Source organism: Triticum dicoccoides, chromosome 3B, assembly GCF_002162155.2.
Source record: "Triticum dicoccoides isolate Atlit2015 ecotype Zavitan chromosome 3B, WEW_v2.0, whole genome shotgun sequence".
In the NCBI taxonomy this organism is placed as follows: domain Eukaryota; kingdom Viridiplantae; phylum Streptophyta; class Magnoliopsida; order Poales; family Poaceae; genus Triticum; species Triticum dicoccoides.
Window position 1 is genome coordinate 848614338 of NC_041385.1, and position 12654 is coordinate 848626991.

At 46.3% G+C, this 12654-nt stretch overlaps 1 pseudogene; it reads left to right on the forward strand.

Moving 5' to 3' along the window:
* Nucleotides 1-4384: 4384 nt before the first annotated feature.
* Nucleotides 4385-11322, forward strand: LOC119278893 (annotated as a pseudogene).
* Nucleotides 11323-12654: the final 1332 nt, after the last annotated feature.

Sequence of the window (12654 nt, forward strand, 5' to 3'; positions counted from 1 at the left end):
GAAGCTAATGATAGTGATCATGAAACTTCGGATCAAGTTGCTATCGAACCTCGTAGGTCGACAAGGATATGTACCGCTCCTGAGTGGTACGGTGATCCTGTCTTAAAGGTCATGTTGTTGGACAACAATGAACCTACGAGCTATGGAGAAACGATGGTGGGCCCGGATTCCGACAAATGGCTCGAGGCCATAAAATCCGAGAGAGGATCCATATATGAAAACAAAGTGTAGACTTTGGCAGAACTACTTGATGGTCGTAAGGCTATTGGGTACAGATGGATTTTAAAAGGAAGACGGACAATGATGGTAAGTATCACCATTAAAAAAGCTCGACTTGTCGTTAAGATGTTTCCCGACAAGTTCAAGGAGTTGACTACGGTGAGGCTTTCTCACTCGTAGCGATGCTAAGAGTCTGTTAAAATTGGATTAGCAGTTACTGCATTATTTATGAAATCATGCAGATAGGATGTCAAAAACCATTGTTTCCTCGACATTTTCTTGAGGAAAGATACAACCAGAAGGTTTTGACAATCCTGAAAGACGCTAACAAGTATGCAGAGCTCCAGCAATCCTTCTAAGGACTGGAGTAAGCATCTCGGAGTTGGAATGTACGCTTTCATGAGATGATCAAAGATTTTGGGTTTATACAAAGTTTATGAGAAACTTGTATTTCCAAAGAAGTGAGTGGGAGCACTATAGAATTTCCGATGAGTATATGTTGTTGACATATTGTTGATCAGAAATGATGTAGAATTTCTGGAAAGCATATAGGGTTGTTTGAAAAGTGTTTTTCAATAGAAAACCTGGATTAAGCTGCTTGAACATTGAGCATCAAGATCTATGAGGATAGATCAGAAACGCTAAATGGTACTTTCAAATGAGCACATACCTTGACATGATCTTGAAGGTGTTCAAGATGGATCAGTTAAGTGGAGCGCGGAAGCAGCATTTACAATATGACCTAGAGATTTGTGAAGTACATACGGATCTGAATGTTGCAGACCCGTTGACTAAAACCTCTCTCACAAGCAAAACATGATCAAACCCCAAAACTCGTTGAGTCTTAATCACATGATGATGTGAACTAGTTTAGTGACACTAGTAAACTCTTTGGATGTTGGTCACATGGCGATGTGACCTATGAGTGTTAATCACATGGCGATGTGAACTAGATTATTGACTCTAGTGCAAGTGGGAGACTGTTGGAAATATGCCCTAAAGGCAATAATAAATTAGTTATTATTATTATATTTCCTTGTTCATGATAATCGTTTATAATCCATGCTATAATTGTATTGATAGGAAACTCAGATACATGTGTGGGTACATAGACAACACCATGTCCCTAGTAAGCCTCTAGTTGACTAGCTCGTTGATCAATAGATGGTTAAGGTTTCCTGACCATGGACATTGGATGTCGTTGATAACAGGATCACATCATTAGGAGAATGATGTGATGGACAAGACCCAATCCTAAGCCTAGCACAAAGATCGTGTAGTTCGTATGCTAAAGCTTTTCTAATGTCAAGTATCATTTCCTTAGACCATGAGATTGTGCAACTCCCGGATACCGTAGGAGTGCTTTGGGTGTACCAAACGTCACAACGTAACTGGGTGGCTATAAAGGTGCACTACGGGTATCTCCGAAAGTGTCTGTTGGGTTGGCACGAATTGAGACTGGGATTTGTCACTCCGTGTGACGGAGAGGTATCTCTGGGCCCACTCGGTAGGACATCATCATAATGTGCACAATGTGATCAAGGAGTTGATCACGGGATGATGTGTTACGGAACGAGTAAAGAGACTTGCCGGTAACGAGATTGAACAAGGTATCGGGATACCGACGATCGAATCTCGGGCAAGTACAATACCGCTAGACAAAGGGAATTGTATACGGGATTGATTAAATCCTTGACATCATGGTTCATCCGATGAGATCATCGTGGAACATGTGGGAGCCAATATGGGTATTCAGATCCCGCTATTGGTTATTGGCCGGAGAGGTGTCTCGGTCATGTCTGCATGGTTCCCGAACCCGTAGGGTCTACACACTTAAGGTTCGGTGACGCTAGAGTTGTTATGGGAAATAGTATGTGGTTACCGAAGGTAGTTCGGAGTCCCGGATGTGATCCCGGACGTCACGAGGAGCTCCGGAATGGTCCGGCGGTGAAGATCGATATATTGGACGAAGGGTATTGGAGTCCGGAAGTGTTCCGGGGGTACCAGGCTATGGCCAGCATGACCGAAAGGTGTTTCGGGAGCCCCGACAAGTGTTGGAGGGCCTCATGGGCCAAAGGGGAAGGGGCAAACCAGCCCACTAAGGGGTGGTGCGCCCCCCACACCCTTTCCCACGTTACTTGGGGAGGTGGGGCGCCTCCACCTGGCTTGGGAGGCAAGCCTCCACCTACTTGGCTTGGGAGGCAAGTCTCCCTAGGATTTTCCCTAGGGAGATCCAATCTGCTTGGCCGCCGCCCCTAGGGAAAACCCTAGGGCGCCTCCCCCTCTCCCCTTGCCCCTATATATAGTGGAGGGGTGGGAGGGCAGCAATACCTCTTCCCTGGCGTAGCCCTCCCTCCTCCTACACCTCCTCCTCCTCCATAGTGCTTGGCGAAGCCCTGCTGGAGAACCACGAGCTCCATCGCCACCATGCCGTCGTGCTGCTGGATTTCTCCCTCAACTTCTCCTCTTCCCTTGATGGATCAAGAAGGAGGAGACGCCCCCGGGCTGTACGTGTGTTGAACGCGGAGGCGCCGTCCGTTCAGCGCTTAGATCGGAATCGACCGCGATCTGAATCGCTGCGAGTACGACTCCACCAATCGCGTTCTTGTAACGCTTCCGCATCGCGATCTTCAAGGGTATGAAGATGCACCCCCTCTCTCTCGTTGCTAGTCTCGCCATAGATTGATCTTGGTGATGCGTAGAAAATTTTGAATTTCTGCTACGTTCCCCAACATATAATTCCTCCCAAATTACTAAAACCCACAATTAATCACTATATAAACCAATGCAAGAGCTAATCTAGCAATGAGAGATGAAAGGACAAAGTTGCTAACCTTTGTGATCATTTGAATGGATGGGGGCCTGCAAATCTTGACAAAATTTGGGGCAAATTTTGTGATGAACTCGAGAGGAAGAAGGGAAGAACAGAGAGGAGAGGGGAAAGGGGGAAGAACAGAGCGAGCTCGATCACGGGTGGACGAAGGGTTTATATATATGATGACCTTTACTACCGGTTCATGGCACGAACCGATACTAAAGGTGCTGGAGGGGCCCCAGTCTGACAACATCCTGCCACCACTCTCTTTAGTACCGGTTCGTGGCACGCCACGAACCGGTACTACCGAGAGCGGCCCGCCTAGCCGTTGGAACCGGTACTAATGGTCACATTAGTGCCGGCTCAAATACAAACCGAGACTAATGAGTTGCACATTAGACCCTTTTTTTACTAGTGAAATTACAAGAATTATTCAAATCACCAAATAAAACTAATAACTCAATACAACAATTGTCCGCGAAGTAGTCTTGCATTGACATCATATTTCTGAGATGGCGGTGCGAGGGATGCAAAGAGGGCCGACAGTCGAACCTCGCCGTCTCTTGTGGTTTCGATCCTCGACCTCCTTCACGGCTAGGACCCCCACGACCATCTTCCGTCGATGGCGCTCGAGCATCGATTCCATGTCCTAGTCGTCGGATGAGGACGAATCCTCGAGCAAAAATTGCTAGCAAGGGCTCTAATCCATCTAAAAAACCGTATCCACACTCGCATTAACGAAATTTTTGCGGCCTGGCTACAAGGGGAAGGAAAAGTGGCTCAACGGGGCAGCGATGACTGGTGGTGGCAAGACGAATCCGGGGCGGGGGGCGATCGGTGGTGGCTCGGTGGATCTGTGGCGGGCGGCGACTCGCGGTGGTCGATCCGACGCGACGGCGACGTCGGAGCGGCTCGGCTCAGCGGATCCGGGGCTGGCAGCGTGATTCTGCTGGCGAGAATGGCTTAAATCACAGGCGGCGGGCCGGCAGCGACAATGACAGACGGCTGCGGGAGGGGATGTGGGGAGCGTGTGCGCTGAAATGTCCCTCCCGCCAACCGCTTTTGCGAGATAAAGGCACCGACCTGGGGGGTTGTGTTTTCGCGGGTCGTAGCGGAATTTTACCGCGTCCCTCAATTTTTTTTACGGGTCGACCGCTTTTAAGGTTTTTGTTGAGATCATTTTTTCGACTAAAACTATAAACTAATGGTTATTTTAAGGGTCGGGGCCATATACAACGGGTCATCTCGACATCTCTTATCACAAACATCGGCAGATAAGATAAGATTCTTTTTGCTTGGTAGTATACGTGGATGGATATGGTGCTTCCCAGACAAAAATCCCCTTCCAAGAATCAGAGTCCCCTAGCCCGTGCTGCGCCGTGCTGCCGGCGGCCGCCGAACAAATCGGAGCGCGGCGGCGCCAGTGCAGAGCGAGCCTCTCCGACCTTCTCGACACCCGGACCTCACCTAGCCCCTGGAGCTTGTCGGCGAGCCGGGCGCTGGGCCAGCCAGAAGGCAGCGCCGCCGGGGACGGCGCGAGACGGCCGCCGGGCGCGGCGGGAGCCTCTCCGACCCCATTTCCAGGATCTCACCGTGGGGCGCACCAAGGTACGAGCCTCTGCTTTCATTCTTCTTCAGAAGCTCTCATAACAGATTAGCCACTGATAGGATGACTTTGCTTCCAATTAGCCACTGAAAGTTCTGGCCTTTTAATGACATCTTCTACCTTTCGAGATTTAGATGAATTTGTAACATTTTGTTCTAGTTGCTATGGGATTCTGAGCCTCACACAGTTTCTTCTTATTCACATGACGCAATTGCTTGATCTCAACTTGTGCAAGCACAGTGCTCTCAAACTGTTCTGAAACCAGAGGGGCATATAGTATATATGCAGGGGAATAAGAGCTTGTACCGTCTTTTATCTAGAACCGGGTTTTGAGTGTTTACAAATACAGGCAAATTGCGCAGTGTGCGGTTCTATTTTTCGTTGAACTGAAACCGCGTAATCTGCATATACCTGTAGAAATACAAGCTGCTGCTCCCTCCGTTCCATAATGTAAGATGGTTTTTTACACAACACTAGAGTCAAAAAACGTCTTACATTATGAGACAGCGGGAGTAGCTGTTATGAGGCACTCGATATTTCATTGCTTGCTGCAGTTGGTTGTTCCGTGGCATTGATCTCCCAGATGTACCTTCACTATGAATATTCTTGAATTTTGCTAGCTCAAGTGTCATGCTATTTCCCATTCACCTATGTGTCACAATTACTTTGTTACATCAGAGAAGTGCCAGTATAGAACTACAACCATCAGACTGTACCGTTGAGCTGTAACCAGTTAATGCAAAGTATAGAACTACAATCATCAGAGAAGTAGGGATACAAACTGCTAGCTGTAATGAGGCACCAAATAAGTCATTGCTTGCTGCATTGGTTGTTATATGCGGCACTTATGCCCAGGAACTACCTTTGGAGATGTTCTTGAATTTACTAGCTCGGACACCATGCCATTTGCCTATCTGTTACAGACTTACAGTCTTACAGTTACCATGTTGTTACATGATCTCCCTTTTGTTTGCATTTCTATTTAGCTATATAACCCAGGATTTTGAGCAGCCTCTAAATGCAAGGAAATAATAGCTTGTATCTTTTCTGTAGAACCGGGTTTTGAGTTTATACAAATACAAGGAAATGTGCAATGCTGTTCTATTTTCCATTGAACTGAAACCACTTAATGTGCAAAGGCCTAGGACCATCAGAGAAGTAGTACCATCCACTCTGTTCACATAGACACATACCCGTAGGGATACAAACTGCTAAGTGCTATGAGGCACCACATATTTCATTGCTTGCTGCATTGTTGTGGTTCCATGGCATTAATGCCCCAGGAGTATGTTCACTATGAATATCCTCGAATTTTACTACCTCAAGTGTCATGCTATTTCCTATTGGCCTATGTGTCACAGTTCCTCTGTTACATCAGAGAAGGTACATGTGTCCCAGGAGTATGCTGTTCGTTTGTATGTTGAACTGAAAGCAGTTAATGCAAAGTATAGAACCATCAGAGAACTAGACAAGTGTCGGTACCATCGTTCTGTTCACATGCCTTTGGATACAGACTGCTTGCTGTAGTGAGGTACCAGATAAGGCATTGCTTGCTGCACTGGTTGTTATGTGGCATTTACGCCCAGGAACTACCTTCGGAGATATTCTGAAATTTACTAGCTCGGGCACCATGATATTTTCCTGTGAGTTACAATACCATGTTACATATGATCTCCCTTTCATTTGCAGTTCTACTTTGCTGGATAACCCAGGGTTTTGAGCTGAATGCAGCCTTTTAATCCAAAGGCAGTGAATCTGCTACATTCAGAGTGTTGCTATTAATGCATCATTTATAGTAACATCCTGGTAATCTTACTTTGAGTACATATGTTTTGCAGACCCAGGCGATCAAGATATGCATTAGAGTATTCCAGTGGATCAGGGATCACACACCACCATTTTCTTCTCCGCCTTGGACTGCAGTTGTGTGCTGCGAGCTCCGATGGCAGAGCTCGTGGCCACCATGGTGGTCGGGCCATTGCTCTCAGTCGTGAAGCACAAGGTGTCCAGCTATCTGCTTGACCAGTACAAGGTGATGGAGGGCATGGAGGAGCAGCACAGGGTGCTCAAGCGCAAGCTGCCGGCCATCCTGGACGTCATCGATGACGCCGAGCAGACTGCGTCCCACAGAGCAGGGGCCAAGGCTTGGCTCGAGGAGGTCAAGAGGGTGGCCTACGAGGCTAACGGGCTCTTCGACGAGTTCAACTACGAGGCGCTCCGCCGCGAGGCCAGGAAGAACGGGCACTATGGCGAGCTCGGCTTCAATGCAGTAAAGCTCCTCACCACCCACAACCGTTTTACGTTCCGCGACAGGATGGGGAAGAAGCTGTGCAGGATTGTGCAGGCCATCGAAGTCCTTGTGGCTGAGATGAACGCCTTTGGGTTTAAGTATCAGCAGCAAGCACCAGAGTCCATGCGGTGGAGGCAGATGGACCATGTTATCTTCGATCCGAAGAAAATCATCAGCAGATCGAGAAGCCGAGATACTAAGAATATTGTTGGTACATTACTTGGTCAAGCCAACAATGCGGATCTCTCGGTCGTTCCCATCATTGGAGTAGGGGGCCTAGGCAAGACCACCTTGGCGCAGCTAATTTACAATGAACCTGAAATTCAGAAGCATTTCAAGTTGCTGATCTGGGTTTGTGTCTCTGACAGCTTTGATGTGGATTCCCTGGCTAAAAGAATAGTTGCATTTCATCTAGAAAAAGATGTAGTTGAAGCAGCAGCTTCCAAGAAAAGCCCACTGGATAGTCTTCAAGACGTACTAAGCGGGCATAGGTACCTCCTTGTATTGGATGACGTCTGGAACCGAGAAAGTGATAAGTGGGAAAAGCTCAAGGACCGCCTTACACATGGTGCCAATGGCAGTGTGGTTCTGACAACTACTCGTGATGAAGGAGTCGCAAAAATAATGGGTACAGTTAAACCCTATAATCTCGCAGCTTTGGAGGATAACTTCATAAAGGAAATATCGAGACAAGAGCATTCAGTTTGCAGAAGGAAGAAGAAAGGCCTGCTGTGCTAGTTAATATGGTTGATGAGATTGTGAAGAGATGTCGTGGCTCTCCTTTGGCCGCAACAGCGCTGGGCTCTGTGCTGCGTACAAAGACCAGTGAAGAAGAATGGAAGGCTATATCAAGCAGAAGCAACATTTGCACCGAGGAGTCTGGAATTTTACCAATACTCAAGCTCAGCTACAATAACTTGTCATCACAGATGAAGCAGTGCTTTGCTTTCTGTGCTGTTTTCCCCAAGGATTATGAGATTGATGTAGACAAACTGATCCAACTATGGATCGCACATGGCTTCATCCAGGACCACAAAGAAGTTAGTCCTGAAACCATTGGCAACCGGATTTTCAGCGAGTTGGCCTCAAGTTCATTCTTTGTGGATGTGAAGCAAGGAAAAGCCACATCCTATGAACGCATGGTGGGGGGTAGTTATTACAAACGTACATGTAAAATCCATGATCTTATGCATGATGTTGCGCTGTCTACAATGGAGAATGAATGTGGTTTTGCACCTGAGGAACCAAATCGGATTGAGTGGCTTCCAGATACAGCTCGCCACTTACTTTTGTCTTGTGAAAAACCAGAAATTGTTTTGAATGATTCTCTGGCAAGAAAATCTCCAGCTATTCAGACACTTCTGTGTGATAGTTATATGGAGCACCCACTGCAGCATTTATCAAAATATAGCACCTTGAAGGCACTACAGCTCCATACGCGGAGAAGTCCATTCCCCTTAAAATCAAAGCATCTTCATCACCTAAGGTACCTTGATCTCTCAAGAAGTGATTTTGAAGCACTTCCTGAAGATATAAGCATTCTATATAACCTGCAAACATTGAAAATCTCTGGCTGTCAAGAACTGCGTCGGCTTCCAAGACAAATGAAGTATATGACTGCCCTCCGTCACCTCTACAGTCATGATTGTCCAAAGATGAGCAGCATGCCTGGTGACCTCCGGAAACTCGTGTCCCTTCAGACGCTTACATGTTTTGTAGCAGGCCATACTATCTCTGAGTGCAGCAATGTTGGAGAGTTGCAGCATTTAAATCTTGGTGGTCAGCTAGAGCTAAATCAGCTAGAGAATGTGACAGAAGAAGATGCAAAAGCAGCAAATCTTGGAAAGAAGAAGGAACTCCGAGAACTGACATTAAAATGGACTATTGGTTCTAGGGATGATGCAAGGGTGCTCGAGTGTGTCAAGCCTCATGATGGCCTGCAGTCTCTAAGGATAGAATCCTATGGAGGCACCACATTTCCAACATGGATGGCTATGTCGCGAAACATGGTTGAAATCCATCTCTCCTATTGTAAAAACCTACAATGGCTATTCAGTTCTGGTGCATCCTTCAGTTTTCCAAATCTGAAGGAGTTTACACTTCAAGGTCTGGAATGTTTGGAGGGATGGTCGGAATCAAGTAACATGGAACCAGGAAAAGAGGTAGTATTTCCTCAGCTTGAGAAGTTGCATATTCTTGACTGTGCAAAGCTCACAACATTACCAGAAGCAACACTGCTTGGAGAATCTTACGGCAGAATGGCATGCTCAGCATTTCCTACATTGAAGGTTCTCGAATTGAGATACTTGAGGAGCTTTGAGAGATGGGATGCAGTCGAAGGACCTCAAGGAGCAGAGATAATGTTTCCTCAGCTTGAGGAGTTGTATGTTGCACACTGTGGAAAAATCAAAGCATCATCAGGACAACAAAAGGTTTGTCCAAAGCTGACAATAAAAGCTGAATCACCAAAGCTCCGTGTTTTAGAGATGCAGGGCAGTGAGGAAGAGATGTTCCTGTGGATAGCTAGAAATGTGACTTCACTGACCAATCTGAAGCTGCAGAACTGTGAAGGGTCGGAAACAACCACGGCAGCAGCGGCTGATAATAGTTTGACACAAGCGATGAGCGCCATGGAGAATTGGAACCATCACGATTTCCCTCTGGCAGACATGGAGTTAATTGGCTTCAAGTCAGGCTTAACCGAGCTATGTGCATGCTTTATACAGCTTCAACGCTTGTGCATCAATGATTGTGCCGCACTTGTCCACTGGCCAGAGAAAGAGTTCCAAAGCTTGGTATCCTTGAGGAGTCTAAACATTATGTCCTGCAAACAACTGGTTGGATACGCTGCCGAGCCATCAACAACAATATCAGAATCCTCGAGTCAGCTCCTGCCATGCCTGGAGTCTCTTAAGATATATGGCTGTACGAGCATGGTAGAGGTCTTCAGACTCCCCGCGTCCCTGAGGAAGATGATGATTCGCGATTGCGCGAAGCTCAGGTCCATATTCAGCAGCAGGATGCCACAGCAGGGACAGCCATCAGCATCGGCCATAGTTCAAGGCTCACCACCTGTATATTCGGAGGTGCTCCCATGCTTAGAAGAGATAGATATACGGGGGTGCGACGGATTAACAGGGGGCCTTGATCTTCCCCCGTCCCTCAAGCACATAAGCGTCTATCGGTGCAGTGGGTTGAGGTCAGTGGAATCTCACTCGGGAGAGTTCCCATCGCTGGAGGGCCTCTCCATCGGGCTCTGCGAGACCCTGTTATCCTTACCGGATGGCCCGCGAGTGTACCCATCTCTCAGAGTGCTCAAGGTCTACGACTGTCCTGGTATGAAGAGGCTCCCTCCTTGCCTGCAGCAACGCCTAGGCAGCCTTGAGGGGGTAACTCTAGATGCCCATCATCAAGGTCAGTGTCCTTCTCTATTTTGGTTGTTGCATTTCAGCAATAAATTCAGACATCCCTTCCTTCCAGATATACCTTTTTTTAAAATTCCTTCCAGATATACTACCGCTACTAAAAGATCTGGATTGATTACTCCAGCTAGCGAGATACCTAATCAAAAGAATTATGTCTCAATTTTTCCATGTAACAGCAAACACGCGTTGCACAGGCATGTACCAGCGAGTATCATTTAATCGAGTAGTTAGATATGAATGGTAATAAGTACTACAAAACCCAACAGTAGACGTGCTTCCCATGTAAATCCTTCGTTCCTCCAGCATGCACTTTAATTTCAGTATAAACTTTGATGCTACATTAATACTTACAAATTTTCTTGTGACATCATTTGTGACCAGGACCTATTCTGTCGAAGCCCAAGACATGGATAAATGGCATCTGCAGAGGTTAGTTGAGCTCCCGACATGTGTGTGACACCATCACCATGTGAAGCTACCAAGCAGTAGCAGGAGATGGTGATGCCCCCATACATATATTTTGAGTTATCTTCTGGTGTCGGTTGTGCACGGTGGAACTGTTTCCTCACACACAACCTAGGTAGAGTAGTACTCATGTCTGGATAAAGTTGGAGTGTTTCACGCTCTATGGCAAGAATTCCGTGACACTTCGTTTAGGTATGTCTCTGCATTTCTTGTTCTAAATAAGTTTGCCATGACGTTTATACGTCTCCTTCAGTATTGTTTCAGTCAGAGCAAGTATGTATAGAACTGGCCTGGAACGTTCATATTTGTGTGCTATGTAGTATTACTTAATTCTCAGTATATATGCAACTCCTTTATCTTGGACTTGCTGGTCCAGGCCTTGCAATTGATTCCTGCATGACGTGTACAGCTATTGTCTTACTTTGAAAGAGAATAAGTGCTTGAACACGTTCTCAGAAAAAATGTACACGGCGAACTATCATAATATTATTAGGTTTCCAAAGATGTGGTAATAAAATTAGGGGTTTAGTATTTTTTGGCAGCTGATATTTTCTTCTAGATGATTATTTTAGCGTGCTGGTCTAATTTTTTTCACTAGTAAAAATCCTCAGCTCTTAAGAGATTCCTCTATTTTCATGTACGCGATGGATACCTGACGGCTTCAGAATACTCTGTGCCATTGACTTGACCACAAAAAAAAAGAGGAAAATAATCCTGAGCTCTGAGATTCCAGTGCTGACATTGACTGACCCACACCGGCGGGCCGAGGCGCTCCACGGCGGTGCCCCTGCATTCACCCGCATCCTTCACCCTCCAATCCGGAGGGACCTGTCTGCCTCTTCAACCACCTCGACCTCCCCCTGGCGGCGTTCACCGTGGCGGGGATCCACCTCCTCCGCTGCCTGACTAGAATCTGCAATGCCGTCTCGACCGGTACCCGCCAGCCGTTCAACCGGAGCAGCCCCATCCAGGGCCGACCGACTCTCCGGCCCCCCTCCCTGCCCTGCTCGGCCCCCTGGTTCCTTATTCCTCTCCTTCCTTCCTACAGATTGGTTGATTGGTTGGGAGTAAGTGGCTCTAATATATTTCGTCCAATTAGATCCGTGCAGTCATATTCAGGTTACTGAACTCTAGTTTCTTGCAGCGTTGTACTACTAGACTGTGTCCAGTATATCATGTGCTGGTTGTTTAAGTCAACAGATTTGTTTACTTCGATTCTGTTGGTATCTTCAGGTTAATCCAGCTCCCAGTGCACGTGGAGTTCAGCCACATCGGAAAATTATATTCCAGTTAGATCACAATATATAGCTACCCTTTTCGTCTTGCGAGGTAGAGAGGAAAAGACTTCCTTTGTGCACGTGTTGTTTCATGGAATGTCAGTTTTCCGATATGCTTCCTTTTAACTGACAAAATATAAATTCCTCATCTCTGAATGTTCTCCTTTTTTGTTCTGGACGTGTTTCAGTTTTGGGTGGAGCATATTGGAGAATTTAGTTGTATAGGGCCAGTTCCTGTGGTATGCATATGAGGTGCTTTTTTCGGTACTTCTTTCTCCAAATAGACTCGAAGACCTCAATAACAGTCATACCATGGATCTGAACCTTTCTTGTTTTGTTGTAAGCATACTTCTCCTCCAATAATCTGGACTATGAAGGATCATGCCATAATTTGAGTCTACCCTTTTTTAGCTATTTCCTGCTTACAGTACAGAACTAACAAGGAAAGATATGCTAATGCAAAATGTAGAGAACTAATAAAACAAAGAAGAAACACTTATTGTAAGAAAATTTCTTTAACACATTGCATTTTTTAATAGAAACCAATATATATATAT